At 38.4% G+C, this 17,702-nt stretch overlaps 1 non-coding gene across 1 annotated transcript; it reads left to right on the top strand.

The window, feature by feature from the left end:
- Positions 1–5,372: 5,372 nt before the first annotated feature.
- On the top strand, positions 5,373–5,506 carry LOC120224548. The gene has a single exon (XR_005526604.1). It is a non-coding gene; the product is annotated as a small nucleolar RNA SNORA42/SNORA80 family (small nucleolar RNA).
- The last annotated feature ends 12,196 nt before the right edge of the window (positions 5,507–17,702 follow it).

The raw sequence follows: 17,702 nt of genomic DNA, 5'->3' as shown, positions 1-17,702 counted from the left end.
GAAAAATGTTTCTTGTTCCCATTTTATATTCTTTCTCCTTTGCCATAGATTAATTGACCATATAATCATGAATTTATTTATGGTATATCTATTCTGTTCCATTGATCAATGTGTCTCTTTTTGTGCCAGTGGCATACTGTTTTGATTAGTACAGATTTTTAGTATATCTTGAAATCTGAAATTGTGAGGTCTACAGCTATACTCCTCTTTCTCAGGATTGCTTTTTCTATTCAGAGTCTTTTGTCACTCCATGTAAATTTGGTATTATTTGTTCTATTGGATTTTGATAGGGATAACATTGAATCTGTAAATTGGGCATTATGGAAATTTTGACAATATCAATTTTTCCAATCCATGAGCATGGAATATTATTCCATTTGTGTCATCTTGAACGCCTTTCATCAATGTCATAGAGTTTATGGAGTATAGGTTTTTCACCTCTGGTTAAGTTTATTTCTAGGTATTTTATTCTTTTTGTTGCAATTGTAATTAGTGACTTTTAAAAATTTCTCTTCTTGCTACTTTATTATTAGTGTATAGAAATGTTACCAGTTTCTGAATATTAGTTTTGTAACTTTCCCCTTTATTGAATTTGTTTATTACTTCTAGTATTTTTTTCATAAAGCCCTTAGGATTTTCTATGCATAGTATCATATTGTCTGCAAATACTGACAGTCTATTTTTTTGCCAATATGAATGCCCCTTATTATTTTTCTTTTCTGATTGCTGTGCCTAGGACTTCCAGTTATGTTCAATAAAAGTAATGAGAGTGGACATCCTGACAGTAGAGGGAAAGCTCTCCACTTTCCACCATTGAGTATGAAGTTAGCTGTGGGTTTTCATATATGGCCTTTATTATGTTGAGATGTATTCACTCTATTTTGTTGAGGATATTTGCATCTCTTTTCACTAAGAATATTGCCCTATAGTATTCTTTCTGTGTGGTATCTTTGTCTGGTTATAGTATCAGGGTTGTTCTGGCCTCAAAATATATATTTAGAAGCTGTCTTTACTTTTCTAATTTTTGGAATAGTTTGAGGAGAATAGGTATTAACTCTTCTTTAAGTGTCTTAGAATTCACCCATGAATCCTTCTGGTCCTGAACCTTTGTTTTTGAATAACTTTTTGTTTTTTTATTACTGATTCAATTATTTTGTAATTAGACTGTTCAGATTTTCTATTTCATTTTTGATTAGATATGGAAAATTGTATATTTCTACATATTTATTCATTTTTAGTTCAGTTTATTGACATTTCAATTTTCAAAGTATTATTTTATAATTGTCTGTATTTCTGTGATGTCAGTTGTTACTTCTATTTCCTTTCTGATTTTATTCATTTCAGACCGTTTTCTTTTTTCGTCAATGAATCTGACCAAGGGTATGCCAATTTTGTTTATGTTTTTCTTGTTCTTTGTTTTCCTTGATTTATTTTCTTTTAAAATTTTTATAGTTTTAATTTATTTTTGAAACAGAGAGAGACAGAGCATGAGTAGGGGAGGGGCAGAGAGAGAGGGAGACACAGAATCCGTAACAGGCTCCAGGCTCTGAGCTGCCTGCACAGAACCCGATGCAGGGCTCGAACCCACAAATCGCAAGATCATGACCTGAGCCGAAGTCGGATGCTTAACTGACTGAGCCACTCAGGCGTCCCTCATTGATTTATTTTCTATTATTTAGCTCTCCATGTCATTTCTTTCTGCCCTTTTTTTTTTTGGTAACCATTTTGAGCTTTATTTGTCCTTTTTCTGGTTCTTTTAGGTGGAAAGTTAGAGTGTTTACTTGAGCTGTGTCTTGTTTCTTGAGGTAGGCCTGTATTGCAATAAACTTCCTTTATAGAATTCCTTTGATGTGTTTTAAAGATTTTGAACCATTGTATTTTCAATGTATTTGTCTCTACTTTTTTGGATCATCTTTCATTGACTTATTGACCAATTGGTTGTTCAGTATCATGTTGTTTAGCCTCCGTGTGTCTATTTCATACCATTGTGATCAGATCCATGATATGATTTCAGTTTTCTTAAACATACTAAGGCATATTTTATGGCTTAATATGTGATATATTTTAGAGAATGTTCTATGTGCATTTGAAAAGAATGTCTATCATCTTGTTTTGGGATGGAATGTTTGGCATATGGCTTTTATGGTTAACTGGCCCAATGTGTCATTCAAAGATATTGTTTCCTTATTGATTTTCTTTACATGTGATTTATTCATTGATGTATTTGGAGTGTTAAAGTCTCCTACTATTACTGTATTACTTTCAGTTTCTTTCCTTATATCTGTTTATATTTCCTCTATGTATTTAGGTGTTCTAGTGTTGGGTGTGTAGATATTTACATTTTTTTATATACTCATGTTGGATTGATTCCTTTATCGTTATGTAATCCCTTGGTATCTCGTTCTAATCTTTGTTTTACAGTTTATTTTGTCTAAGAACTGTTGCCTGCATTTAATTTTTGCTTCAATTTGCATGGTGAATGTTTTTCTATCCCTTCTCTTTCAGTCTGTATTCATCCTTAGGTCTGAACTGAGTCTCTTGTAGAAACATAGAGATAGGTCTTGATTTTTGGTATCCATTTCCCCCAATATATATCTTTTGATTAGATCATTTATATCAGTTACATTTAAAGTAATTATTAATAGGAAGAAGGAGTTAATATGGTGAAGTAGGAGTCTATAGACGTTCTTTATCCCACAAACACAGCTGAATTGAAGTCAGCTCACTTAGAACATCCAGGAAGTTGATCTAGAGACTGGCAGAAGTATGTCCATGGCTGGAGGGAGGCAACATGGCAGGTGAAAGGTACATGGAGGTGAATTGGGGAAGAGACAAACTGTAGCTTGGTGGAGGGAAGAGAACACTTTTCTTGTAGAGACAAAAAGGAGATAAAGTGAGAGGAGTTGAGAGAGTGTGACATCGAATTCACACAAGAGGAAAACTTTTCTGGACCACAGATTGGGAAGTGAGAAGTACTGAGTGTCTCAAGGTTTTTTCTTCTTTTGAAAACAGCATTAGGAATTCAAAGTGAGTTTTTGGTGCCTAACTTTCTCTATGGTAGAGCTGTGGTGTGCACTCCTGAAGAGAAGGATGCAGCTGCTCCGGTATTGCATAGCAAGGTGTAAGGATCTCCAGGGCACACTAGGTTAAAACATTCTCCTTCCTGGTGTACTTTTAGAAAAGGGTATATTGTCTCTACAAGAACAAAGGACGCTGTAGGCACTAGCATAAGTTCTTTCATCAGCAGGGGACAGAGGCACATTCAGAGAGCATGTAACATTTTGGCTGCTTTTAGCTGTGCTACAGCATACATTCTGCACACCACGCAGGTTTAAAACAGTTTTTCTGGGAAAAGGATAGACACAGCATGGGGAGGCTCTACTTCAGATGAAGGGGGCAGGTCTACTCTGTGCTGGGTTCTTTAAGACTTCGAGTTTTGAATCCCAGTAGTGCACCAAAGATAAAATGGAGGAGAGCTGTGGTATAGGGAGAGCTGACTAATCTTACTATTCTGTGAGGACTACTTGAACAGCAGAGGCTGTGAGATCCCTTGATGGGGATGAGAGATTGCGGTGGCACCATTTTCACCCCAACACCAATACAATGTGACTTCAGAGTGCAGGACAGTGGTCCCCAGTGGGGATAAGGCATGCTTACACTGGGCTTCACCCCACCACCCACCTCCATGCCTGGAAACTGCTTTGAGCTAGACTGACTCTGATCTAACACATCAGGTCACTCCTTCAGAAGAACAGTACAAGCAGCCCCTTCCATGCGCTGAGTATACTGAAAATCAAGAGGAAAAATAGTTCGGGAGAGGGAGGGAGGCAAACCACGAGAGACTCTTGAATGCTGAAAAAAACTGAGGGCTGATGGGGGTGGGGGAGAGGGAAAGGGGGTGATGGGCATGGAGGAGGGCATTTGTTGGGGATGAGCACTGGGTGTTATATGGAAACCAACTTGACAATAAACTATTTAAGAAAATAAATAAATAAATACACAGAAGACAGAAACTTGCCCCAAATGACAAGATGGAGCAATTCTGCCCAAAAGAAAGGTCAAGAAGCAATCACACCCAGAGACTTGCTCAAAACAGATGTAAGTAATATATCTGATCAAGAATTTAGAACAACAATCATAAGACTACTACCTGGCCTTGAAGAAAGCATAGAAGACACCAGAGAATCCTTAACTGCAGAAATCAAAGACCTAAGAACTAGTCAGGATGAATTAAAAAAGACATAGTGTATCAGAATCCATTCTGATCCCTTTCTGCGCTGGATACATGAGACTTGTTTTAAATCTAAAGGCACCTGCAGATTGAAAGTGAGTATAAAACCACCTATCATATTAATGGAGAGGAAAATAAAATCGGAGAAGCTATACTTATATCATACAAACTAGATTTTAAAACACAGACTGTAACAAGAGATGAAGAAGGTCACTATGTCATGATTAAGATATCTAAATATCAAGAAAATCTGACAATGTAAATATTCATGCCCCTAACTTGAAACACCAAATATACACAGCTATGAAGAAAGTCATTGATAATAAATCAATAATAGTAGGGGTCTTTAATACCTCACTTAGAACAGTGGACAAATCCTCTAAACAGAAAATCAATAAACAATGGCTTTGAATGAGACATTGGACCAGATGAACTTAATGGATATATTCATAATATTTCACCCTAAAGCAGCAGAATACACATTTTTACAGAAGGCACATGGAACATTTTTCAGGACAGATCACATAGAGGGTGACAAATCAGCCCTCAATAGGTACAAAAATGTCGAGATCATACCATGCCTATTTTCAGATAATAACCCTATGATGCCTGAGGTCAACGACAAGAAAAAGTTAGAAAGCCCTCAAATATATGTAGATTAAAGAACATCTCATTAAAAAATGCATGGGGTAACCAGGAAATTAAATAAATAAAGGAGTATATGGAAGCAAATTAAAATGAAAACATGGCTGTCCAAACCCTTTGGGGTGGAACAAAGGAAGTCCTAACAGGAAAATACTTTGCAATTTAGGCCTATCTCAAGAAGCAAGAAAGGTCCCAAATACATAACCTAAACTTACACCTAAAGAATCTAGAAAAGGCACAGCAAATAACACCTAAATTCAGCACAAGAAAGGAAATTAAGATTAGAAAATAAATAAATGGTACAAAAACAAACAAACAAAAAATAGTAGAACAGATAAATGACTTAAATGCTAGTAGTTTGAATGAATAAATAAAATTGATAACCCCTTGGCCAGACTTATCAAAGAGAAAAGAGAAAGCACCCAAAAAGAAAAAAGCACAAATGAAATAGGACAGATCACAATCAACACCACAGAAATATAAAACAGTTATAAGAGCGGACACTGATTAATGGCAGGCCCTTGTCTGTGGGCCTCTCAGACTGGAGCCATGCCAGAGGATTCGTAGCCTTGAACCATTGCCCAGCCTCCTGACCCGTGGGCTGTGGGCAGTGAGGGGGGCTGGACATTAGATTAAAAAAAAAACAATTATAAGAGAATTCTATGAAAAAAGATATGCCAAAACTCTGGATAATCTGGAAGAAATGAACAAATTCCTGAAAACTCACAAAAATCAAAATTGAAACAAGAAAAAATACAAAATATGAACAGACCCATAACCAGCAAAGACATTGAATCAGCTATCAAAAACCTCCTCACAAACAAGAGTCCTGGGCCAGATTACTTCCTAGGGGAATTCTATCACCCATTTGGAGAAGTGTTAATATCTATTCTTCTCAAACTGTTCAAAAAATAGAAATGGAAGGAAGGCTTCTAAACTCACTCTATGAGGCCAACATTACTTTGATTCCAAAACCAGAAAAAGACCCCACTAAAAAAGAGAACTACCAGCCAATATCCTTAATGAACCTGAATGCAAAAATTCCCAAAGTGATACTAGCAAATTGAATTCAACAGAATGTTAAAAGAATTATTCACCATGATCAAGTGGGATTTATTCCACGGATGCAAGGCTGGTTCAATATTTGCAAATCAATCAGTGTGATACACCACATTAATAAAAGAAAGGATAAAAAACACGATTCACTCAATAGATGCAGAAAAATCATTCAACAAAATACCGGATCTATTCTTTTTTCTCATTATTTTTCAATAGTTTATTGTCAAATTAGTTTCCATATAATACCCAGTGCTCATCCCAACAAATAACCTCCTCCATGCCCATCAACCCCCTTGCACTTTCCCCCACCCCGATCAGCCCTGTAATTATTAAATAATGTCCTTCTTCATCCCTCGTTACTACTTTTCCTTTAAAGTCTAGTTTGTCTGATGTAAGTATAGCTACTCCAGCTTTCTTTTGACTTGCAGTAGCATGATATATATTTCTTTATTCCCTTAATTTCAATCTGAAAATGTCCTCAGGTCTAAAATGAGTTTCTTGTAGACAGCAAACAGATGTATTTTGGTTTTTTTATCCATTCTGGTAACCTATGTCTTTTGACTGGGGGCGTTTAGCTCATTTACGTTCAGTGTTATTATTGAAAAATATGGGTTTAGAGTCATAGTGTCCTTTGTGGGACTCATGCTTGTGGTGGTGTCTCTGGTACCTTGTGTCCATTGCAACATTTCCAATAGCATGCCCCTCAGGATTTCTTGTAGGGCTGGTTTAGTGGTCATGAATTCTTTCACTTTTTTTTTTTTATTTGGAAAGACTTTTATCTCTCTATTCTGAATGGCAGGCTTGCTGGATAGAGGATTCTTGGCTGCCTATTTTTTCTGTCATCACATTGAAGATTTCCAGCCATTGCTTTTTGGCCTGCCAAGTTTCAGTAGATAGGTCTGTCACCACTCTGATAGGTTTCCCTTTGTATGTTAGGGCCTTTTTATCCCTAGCTGCTTTCAGAATTCTTTGTCTTTATATTTTGCCATTTTCACTATGATATGTCATGCAGAAGATCGATTCAAGTTACGTCGGAGGGGAGTTCTCTGTGCCTCTTGGATTTCAAAGTCTGTTTCCTTCCCCAGATTGGGGAAGTTCTCTGATATAATTTGTTCAAGGACACCTTCATCGCCTTTCCCTCTCTCTTCCTCTACTGGAGTTCCTATGAGAGGGATATTGTTCCCTTTGATTGTCTTGCTGAGCTCTTATAATCTCCTTTTGTGTTCCTGGATCAGTGTTTCTCTCTTTTTCTCAGTTTCCTATTTTTCTATAATTGTATCTTCTAAATCACTTATTCTCCTTTCTACCTATTCAATCCGTGCATTGGACACCTTCATTTTAATATGCATCTCATTTATAGCATTTTTTAATTCATCACAACTATTTTTGAGCTCTGTAGTCTTTGTAGCAATAGTTTCTCTGATGTCTTCCATGTCTTCTTCAAGCCCAGTGATTAATTTTATGACTATTGTTCTAAATTCTTGTTCAGTTATGTTGCCTATATCTGTTTGGAGCAGTTCTTTAGCTGTCCATTCTTCCTGGAATTTATTTGGTGGAGAGTTTTTCCTGTTTCATCATTTTGGTTAGTTTTCTATCTCTTGTTAGTTGTAAAAGCTTGTTATGCACTATGCACCTGTGAGTACTGCTGTATTAAAGAAGGCTCTTTGACTGTTCAGGGCCTGTCAGTTCAGAAGTGTTCTTTGAATGATGTCTCTTGGTTTCTCTTCTTGAGACCTTGGTTATTTTATTTCCCTACTCTAGTGGTACTTCAGACTCTCCACCATGCGTACTTTGTCTTGTTTCTTGAGGTAGCCCTGGAAAAGAAAACAGACCAACAGACAGGGAACAAAGGTATACAAACACACAGACAAATCCAACAAACCTGCAAACCGAAAGGGAAGAAGAAAAAGAAAAAAAGGAATGAACAGGAAGAAAAAGATGAAGAAGGAGCGAAGACAAAGAATAAAAATAAAAATAAATAAAAATTAAAAAAGAAGAAAATAAATGAAAAAAGAAAAATCCCAAAAGACAAAGGACAGTGTAAAAGCATAAAACCAGGAGGAGGGCAAGATGGCGGAGAAGTAGGAAACTCCGTACATTTCACTCGTCCCCATATATCACCTGGAGAAGGCCTGAGGCCATAGGAACCCTTACAGAATCCAGGAGTTTGGGAGGAAAAGGAGACAGAGTCCGCTGACAAAACCTTATAACATGAGTGTGAAATGGGAAGATAAAATCGGGCTGGGATCAGAGACACTGGGGGAGGGGGATCCCCCTCTGCGGGGAGCCGCAGTGAATCTAGAGGGGTGAAAGAGTTACCGAAACTGCTTAAGACACTGTCCCTGTCGCTGGAGAAGAGAAAAACCTCCGCTCGGGACACAGAGGGATAAAGTGATCCAGTAAATAAACTGATCCAGGAACACAAATGGAGAGTTTGAGAACTTAGCGATACAATCAAATGGAACAATATCTGTATCATAGGAATCCCAGAAGAGGAAGAGATAGAGAAAGGTGCTGAAGGAGTCCTGGAACAAATTATAGCAGAGAACTTCCCCAACCTGGGGAGGGAAGTAGATGTTGAAATTCAAGAGGCACAGAGAACTCCCTTCAGACGTAACCTGAATTGATCTTCAGCATGACATATCATAGTGAAACTGGTAAAATAGAAGGACAAAGAGAGAATTTTGAAAGCAGCTAGGGTGAAAAGGGCCCTAACATACAAAGGGAAACCTATCAGAGTGGTGACAGACCTATCTACTGAAACGTGGCAGGCCAGAAAGGAATGACAGGAAATCTTCAATGTAATGAACAGAAAAAAATAGGCAGCCAAGAATCCTCTATCCAACAAGCCTGTCATTCAGAATAGAAGAAGAGATAAAAGTCTTTCAAAATAAACAAAAATTGAAAGAATTAGTCACCACTAAACCAGCCATACAAGAAATCCTGAGGGAGACTCTCCGAGGGAAATGTTGCAAGGAATGCAAGATGCTAGAGACATGATCACAAGCATGAATCCCACAAACGGCCCAATGACTCTAAGCCCAAATATTTCAATAATAAAACTGAATGCAAATGGACTAAATGTCTCAATCAAAGACAGAGGGTAGAAGATGGGTATAAAAACAAAATCCAACTATTTGCTGTCTACAAGAAACTAATTTTAGAATGGAGGACACATGCAGATTGAAAGTAAGTGGATGGAGAAATATCTATCATACTAGAGAAAGTCAAAAAGAGAGCTGGAGTAGCTATACTTATATCAGACAAGCTGGACTTTAAAGGAAAGTCAGTAACAAAGGATGAAGAAGGGCATTATATAATAATTACAGGGTCTATCCATCAGGAAGAGCTAACAATTACAAATGTCTATACACCAAATATGGGAGCACCCAAATACATAAAACAATTAATCAAAACAGAAACAATCTTATGGATAAGAACGTGCTAATAGCAGGGGTTTTAATACTCCACTTAGAGCAATGGAAAGATCAACTAGACAGAAAATCAATAAAGACACAATGGACTTAAATGACACATTGGACCAGATGGATTTGACAGATATATTTAGAACTCTACATCCTGGGGCTATAGAATTCACAGTCTTCTCAAGTGCTCATGGCACATTCTCCAAGATAGATCACATACTGGGACATAAAGCAGCCCTCCATAAATGTAAAAGAATTGAGATCATACCATGCACTTTCAAATCACAATGCTATGAAACTCGAAATGAATCACAAGAAGAGGTGTGGAAAACCCCCCAAAACATGGAGGTTAAAGAACAGCCTACTAAAGCACTAATGGGCCAATCAGGCATTAGAGAAGAATATTAAAAACTATATGGAAACAAATGAAAATAAGAATGCAACAATCCAAACTCTATGTGATGCAGCGAAAGCATTCCTAACAGGAAAATACACGGCACTCCAGGCCTATTTCAAGAAATTAGAAAAAGCACAAGTGCAAAATCCAACAGCGCACCTAAAGCAACTAGAGGGAGAGAAACAAGAGCACACCAAACCCAGTAAAAGAAGAGAAAGAATAAAAATCAGGGCACAAATAAACAATATAGAAACCAAAGAAACAGTTGAACAGATCAATGAAACCAAGAGTCAGTTTTTTGAAAAAATAAACAAAACTGACAAACCTCTAGCCAGGCTTCTCAAAAAAAAAAAAAAAGAGAGAGAGAGAGAGAGAGAGCACTCAAATAGACAAAATCATGAGTGAAAATGGTCTGATTACAACCAACCCCTCAGAATACAAACAATTATCAGGGAATATTAGGACACTATATGCCAACAAACTGGACAACTTGGAAGAAATGAACATATTCTTAAACACACACTCACTACCAAAATTCACACCAGAAGAGATAGAAAACCTGAACAGACCCATAACAAGTGAGGAAATCCAATCAGTTATCAAAAATCTCCCAACAAATAAGAGCCCTGGGCCAGATGGTTTCCCTGGGGAATTCTACCAGACATATAAAACAGAATTAATACCCATTCTTCTCAAACTATTCCAAAATATAGAAATCAAAGGAAAATTTCTGGACTCACTTTATGAAACCAGCATCACTTTGATTCCCAAGCCAGACAGACACCAAGCAAAAAAGAAGAACTACAGGCAATAGCCTTGATGAATACAGATGGAAAAATCCTCAATAAGATACTTGCAAATCTATTCCAACAGCACATAAAAAGAATTATCCACCAAGATCAAGTGGGATTCATTCCTGGGTTACAGGGCGGGTTCAATATTCACAAATCAATCAAAGTGATACAACACATAAACAAAAGAAAAGATAAAAACCATAAGATCCTGTCAATAGATGCAGAAAAGCATTTGACAAAATACAGCATCCCTTCTTAATAATGACTCTAGAGAAAGTCGGGATGGAAGGAACCTATTTAAACATCATCAAAGCCATCTATGAGAAGCCCTCAGCTAACATCATCCTCAACAGGGAAAAACGGAGAGCTTTCCCCCTGAGATCAGGAACACGACAGGGATGTCCACTCCCACCATTGCTGTTTACATAGTGCTGGAAGTCCTAGCATCAGCCATCAGACAACAAAAGGAAGTGAAAGGCATCAGAATTGGGAAAGAAGAAGTCAAACTTTCACTTTTCGCAGACGACATGATACTCTACATAGAAAACCTGACAGACTCCACCAGAAGCCTACTAGAACTGATCCAAGAATTCAGCCAAGTTGCAAGGTACAAAATCAATGTACAGAAATCGGTTGTATTTTTATAACCAACAATGAAGCAACAGAAAGAGAAATCAAGAAACTGATCCCATTCAGAATTGCACAAAAATCTATAAAATACCTAGAAATAAACCTCACCAGTATATAAGATTTCTGTATGATGAAAAGTATAGAAAACTTATGAAGGAAATTGAAGAAGACATAAAGAAATGGAAAAACATTCCATGCTCATGGATTGGAAGAATAAATATAGTTAAAATATCATTACTACCCAAAGCAATCTACACATTCAATCCAATCCTAATCAAAATTGCATCAGCATTCTTCTCAAAATTAGAATAAACTATCCTAAAATTTGTATGGAACCACCAAAGAACCCGAATAGCGAAAGTAATGTTGATGAAGAAAACCAAACGAGGAGGTATCACCCTCCCAGACTTTAGCCTCTACTACAAAGCTGTCATCATCAAGACAGTATGGAATTGGCCCAAAAACAGACACATAGACCAATGGAATAGAATAGAGAACTCAGATTTCGACCCAAAAGCTTACCGCCGACTAATCTTTGACAAAGCAGGATAGAGTATCCAATGAAAAAAGACAGCCTCTTTTTTTTTTTTTTTTTACAAATAGTTTATTGTCAAATTAGTTTCCACATAACACCCAGTGCTCATCCCCACAAGTGGACTCCTCCATGCCCATCTCCCCCCTCCCCCCCACATCCATCAGTCCTCAGTTTTTGTCAGCATTCAAGAGTCTCTCATGGTTTGCCTCTCTCCCTTTCCCCCGTTTCCCCCCTTCTTCTCCCCCTTGTTCCTCAGTTAAGTTCCTCCTAATCCTCCTATACGTGCAAACATATATTTGTCCCTCTCTGCCTGACTTATTTCACTCAGCATAACACCCTCAAGGTCCATCCATGTTGCTACACATGGCCAGATTTCATTGTTTCTCATTGCCATGTAGTATTCCATGGTATAGATAAACCACATCTTCTTGATCCATTCATCTGTTGATGGACACTTAGGCTCTTTCCATGTTTTAGCTATTGTGGAGAGTGCTGCTATGAACATTGGGGTACATGTGCTCCTATGCCTCAGCATTTCTGTATCCCTTGGGTAAATTCCTAGCAGTGCTATTGCTGGGTCATAGGGGAGTTCTATTGTTAGTTTCCTGAGGAACCTCCACACTGTTTTCCAGAGGGGCTGTACCAGTTTACATTCCCACCAACAGTGTAGGAGGGTGCCCGTTTCTCCACATCCTCGCCAGCATCTAGAGTTCTCTGATTTGCTCATTTTAGCCACTCTGACTGGCGTGAGGTGGTATCTCAGTGTGGTTTTGATTTGTATTTCCCTGATGAGGAGGGATGCTGAGCATCGTTTCATGTGTCTGTTGGCCATCTGGATGTCCTCTTTGGAGAAGTGTCTGTTCATGTCTTCTGCCCATTTCTTCACTGGGTTGTTTGTTTTTCGGGCGTGTAGTTTGGTGAGTTCCTTATAGATTCTGGATATTAACCCTTTATCTGATATGTCATTTGCAACTATCTTTTCCCATTCCGTTGTTTGCCTATTAGTTTTGTGGGTTGTTTCCTTTGCTGTGCAAAAGCTTTTAATGTTGATGAGGTCCCAATCATTTATTTTTGCTCTTGATTCCCTTGCTTTGGGGGATGTGTCAAGTAAGAAGTTGCTGCGGTGGAGGTCAAGGAGGTTGTTTCCTGCTTTCTCCTCTAAGGCGTTGATAGTTTCCTGTCTCACGGTCAGGTCCTTTATCCATTTTGAGTTTATTTTTGTGCATGGTGTGAGAAAATGATCTAGTTTCATTCTTCTGCATGTTGCTGTCTAGTTCTCCCAACACCATCTGTTAAAAAGGCTGTCTTTTTTCCACTGGATATTCTTTCCTACTTTCTCAAAAATTAGTTGCCTGTATACTTTTGGGTCCACTTCTGAGTTCTCAATTCTGTTCCATTGGAAAAGACAGCTTCTTTAACAAACGGTGCTAGGAAAACTGGACAGAAACATGCAGAAGAATGAAACTAGATCACTGTCTCACACCATACACAAAAATAAACTCAAAATGGATAAAGGAACTGAATGTGAGACAGTAAACCATCAAAACTGTAGAGGAGAAAGCAGGAAACTTCCTTCTTGACTTCCACCGAAGCAATTTCTTACTTGACACAAACCCCAAAATCAAGGGAATCACGAGTAAAAATGAACTATTGGGACCTCATCAAGATTAAAAGCTTCTGCACAGCAAAGGAGACAATCCATAAAACTAATAGGCAACCTATGGAATGGGAAAAGATAGTTGCAAATGACATATCAGATAAAAGATTAGTATCCAAAATCTATAAGGAACTCACCAAACTCCACTCCTGTAAAACAAACAATCCAGTGAAGAAATGGGCAGAAGATGTGAACAGACACTTCTCCAAATTGGACATCCAGATGGCCAACAGAAACATGAATAGATACTCAGCATCCCTCCTCATCAGGGAGATACAAATCAAAACCACACTGAAATACCACCTAACGCCAGTCAGAGTGGCTAAAATGAGCAAATCAGAGGACTCTAGGTGCTTGCGAGGATGTGGAGAAATGGGCACCTTCCTACACTGTTGATGGGAGTGTAAACTGGTGCAGCCCCTCTCGAAAACAGTGTGGAGGTTTCTCAAAAAATTAACACTAAAATTCCCCTATAACCCAGCAATAGTACTGCTAGAAATTTACCCAAGGGATACAGGAGTGCTGATGCATAGGGGCACATGTATCCCAATGTTCATAGCAGCACTCTCAACAATAGCCCAAACATGGATGAGCCTAAGTGTCCAACAATGGATGAATGGATCAAGAAGATGTGGTTTATCTATAAGATGGAATACTACATGGCAATGAGAAAGAATGCAATCTGGCCATGTGTAGCAACATGGATGGGCCTTGAGGGTGTTATGCTGAGCGGAATAAGTCAGGCAGAGAAGGACAAATAGCATATGTTTGCACCTATAGAAAGATTAGGAGAAACTTAACGGAGGACCATGGAGAAGAAGGGGGTAAATGGGGGGGGCAGAGGGAGGGTGGCAAACCATGAGAGACTCTTGAATGTTGAGAACAAACTGAGGACTGATGGGTATGGGGGAGAGGGGAAGGGGGGTGATGGACATGGGGTAGGCCACTTGTGGGGATGAGCACTGGGTTTTATTTGGAAACCAACTTGACAATAAACTATTTTTAAAAAGGAATAAAAAAATAAAAATATATAAAATAAAAGATTAAAACCAGAATCCCCAGCTACAATTAAAGACCTGAGTGTATGCAATGCTGATGAATGAGCATATACAAAGAGAGTAATGACAGGGCAGGGAGGAAGTGAAATTGGAAATGAAATGAGCAGGCAGAGAGACCAAGAGTCTTAATTCAGAGAGAGAAATTGGAGAATATGGTAAGAGGTGAGGAGAAAGAAATGAAGATAATGTTACTCAGAGGAACTATATAGTATGATTACTCCAGAGAAAGACAGATAGAAAGGTAGTGAAGGAGGTCTAGAATATACATCTTAAGAGTGGATTAAATGTGACTCTTTAAGCAAACCAGTGACCAAAGTGCCCAGTCCAACAGAGTGGATGGTTACAAATGAGACAAGGGAAAAAAAACTATCTGAATAGAAAGAATTGATCTAGAATTAATCATGGCAGTGCCTCCATGTTGGTCTTGCCCTGGGCTCCGGTAAAAAACAAACAAACAAACAAACAAACAAACCCAGCTCTCTAGTGGGGATGTGCGTGGTTTTGTGTATGTAGGTCTTAGATTCCACTGTGTCCCACAGGCTGCTTCCTGACATCCTGCCTTGGTGGTTGTGAGGAGAGAAATAGTGGCGCCCCAGTCCCTTCTGGAACCAAGGGCTGCAACTTGCAACTCACTCTTTTGTGTCCGATCTCCCTGTGCTGTGGGCATAGTAGCCACGGTGGGCCATGCTCTATATCCCAGGCCAGGTCTCGTTTCCAGATCTTAGTCCCCATGTCCCACTGATATCGCCTGAACTATAAACCCGCAGGCAGATTCTGCTGGGGCATTTTTTTTTATTTTTTTTTTAATGTTTTATTTATTTCTAGGAGAGAGACAGCGCAAGCAGGGGAGGGTCAGAGAGAGAGGGAGTCACAGACTGAAACAGGCTCCAGGCTCTGAGCTGGCAGTCAGCACAGAGCCCGACGCGGGGCTGGAACCCACGAACCGCGAGATCATGACCTAAGCGAAAGTCGGACGCTTAACCGACTAAGCCACCCAGGCGCCCCTCTGCTGGGGCATTTTGAAGCCTCTCTCCTCCCGACTGGGAATTGAGCCAAGCCAGAAGCACAGCAGTGCAGCTTATGACACCACCGCTTCTGCTCCCGGTCGAGCTGTTGAGTGAGGAGCAGTTTCTCCTGGGGTCGCCTGGGACCAATGCGTCCCACTCAGGGTCAACTGGACAGCTGGAAACCGGATCCCTCTGTGTCCCGAGCCGAGGTTTTTCTCTTCTCCCACGACAGGGCCAAAGTCATAAAGACCATATATGAAAAACTCAACTAATACCCTCAATGGGGAAAAATTGAGAGTATTTCCCCTGTGGTCAGGAAAAAGACAAGGTTCCCCACTCTCATTATTACTGGTTAATATTGTCCTAGAAGTCTTAGCCTAAGCAATCAGAAAACAAATAAGTAAATAAATGGCCTACAAATAACCATGAAGAAAGTCAAAGTTTCACTACTTGCAGACAACATGATACTCTATATAGAAAACTCAAAAGAATCTACCAAAAATTTGGTAGAACTAATTTATGAATTCAGCAATGTTACAGGATATAAACTTAATGTGCTGGAAAATGCTGTATTTTTATACACCGATAAGAAGCAGCAGAAAAGAAAATCAAGAAATGGATCCCATTTTCTTTTCTTCTCTTTTTAAAAAAATTTTTAACATTTATTTATTTTTGAGAGACAGAGAAAGACAGCGTGATCAAGGTAGGGGCAGAGAGAGAAAGAGAGGGAGACACAGAATCGGAAGTAAGCTCCAGGTTCTGAGCTGTCAGCACAGAGCCTGAGGCAGGGCTTGAACCCATGAACTGTGATATCATGACCTGAGCTGAAGTTGGACGTATAAACGACTGAGCCACCCAGATGCCCCTGGATCCCATTTTCAATTACAGCAAAAACAATAAGATACCTAAGAATAAACTTAATTAAAAAGGTAAAAGAGTTTTACTCTGGAAACAATAGAAGCCTTATAAAAGATATTGAAGAGGACAAAAAGATATGGAAAAACATCCCATGCTCAGGAGTTCAAGAGCAAACATTTTTAAAATGTCCATACTACCAAAAGCAATCTACACATTTAATGCTATCCTTATCAAAATGCCACCATCATTCTTTGTAGTGGTGTAGCAAACAATCCTAATGTTTGTAAGAAACTAGAAAGACACCATATAGCCATAGTAATTTCATAAAAGAAAAACAAAAGTGTAGGCATTACAACTACGGATTTCAAGCTATATTATGAAGCTGTAGTCATCAATAGAATATGCTACTGGCCCAGAAACAGACACATAGATCAGTGGAATGGAATAGATAATCCAGAATATACCCACAACTATATGGTCAACTCATCTTCGACAAGGCAGGAAAGAATTTCCAATGATAAAAAGATAGTCTTCAGCCAATGGCATTGCGAAAATTGGACAATGACATGCAGAAGAATGGAACTGGACCACTTTCTTACCCAATACACAAAAATAAATTAAAAATGGATGAAAGACCTAAATGTGAGACAGGAAGCCATCAAAATCCTAAAGAACACAGGCAGCAACCTCTTTGACTTCAACCAGAGAAGCTTCTTACTAGAAATGTTGCCAAAGGCAAGGGAAATGAAAGCAAAAATGAATCACTGAAGTCTACTCCTGAAATAAATATTGCAGTGAATGTTAACTAACTAACTAACCAGCTAACTAACAATAAATAAATTCTATGTCTTTATTAGAGGTCTCACTGAATTCTTTCATTCTTTGCTCCAGGTGATGTATATGTGTACAATCATAACTATAAATTCTTCACCAAGCATATTGCTTACCTATGATTTACTTACCTCTTTTTCTGATTTTTGTTGTTGTTCCTTCTTCTTTATTTTTATCTGATCAGTTTTTATTTCTGATATCTGTAAACTACCTCTGTGCCCATCAAAATGGTGTTCAGTTTCAGAAAAAGAGTATTGCTTTCTTTGGTTTTAAAAACACCACTACAGAGTTAAATCGCTCTAAGGAGGGCACTGGTTGTGATGGCCCCAGGTGTTTTATGTCAGTGATGATCACTAAATCGACTCCTGAAACTAAAATTATTCTGTATGTAGTTAACATAAACTAGAATTTAAATTTAAAAAGAGAAAAATTAAGAAGTAATGAAATTCAATTGAAGAGAGGGAAAAATAATTCTTGTTACTTCTGGAATCTGTTATCTATGATGATGATGATGATGATGATGATGATGATTGTAATTTCCACATGTTTTTTCTTAAATAGTTTATTGTCAAGTT

Source organism: Hyaena hyaena, unplaced genomic scaffold (assembly GCF_003009895.1).
Source record: "Hyaena hyaena isolate Hyena2069 unplaced genomic scaffold, ASM300989v1 scaffold_1217, whole genome shotgun sequence".
NCBI classification, from domain to species: Eukaryota; Metazoa; Chordata; class Mammalia; order Carnivora; family Hyaenidae; genus Hyaena; species Hyaena hyaena.
This window is presented reverse-complemented; position numbering and strand designations above follow the sequence as displayed.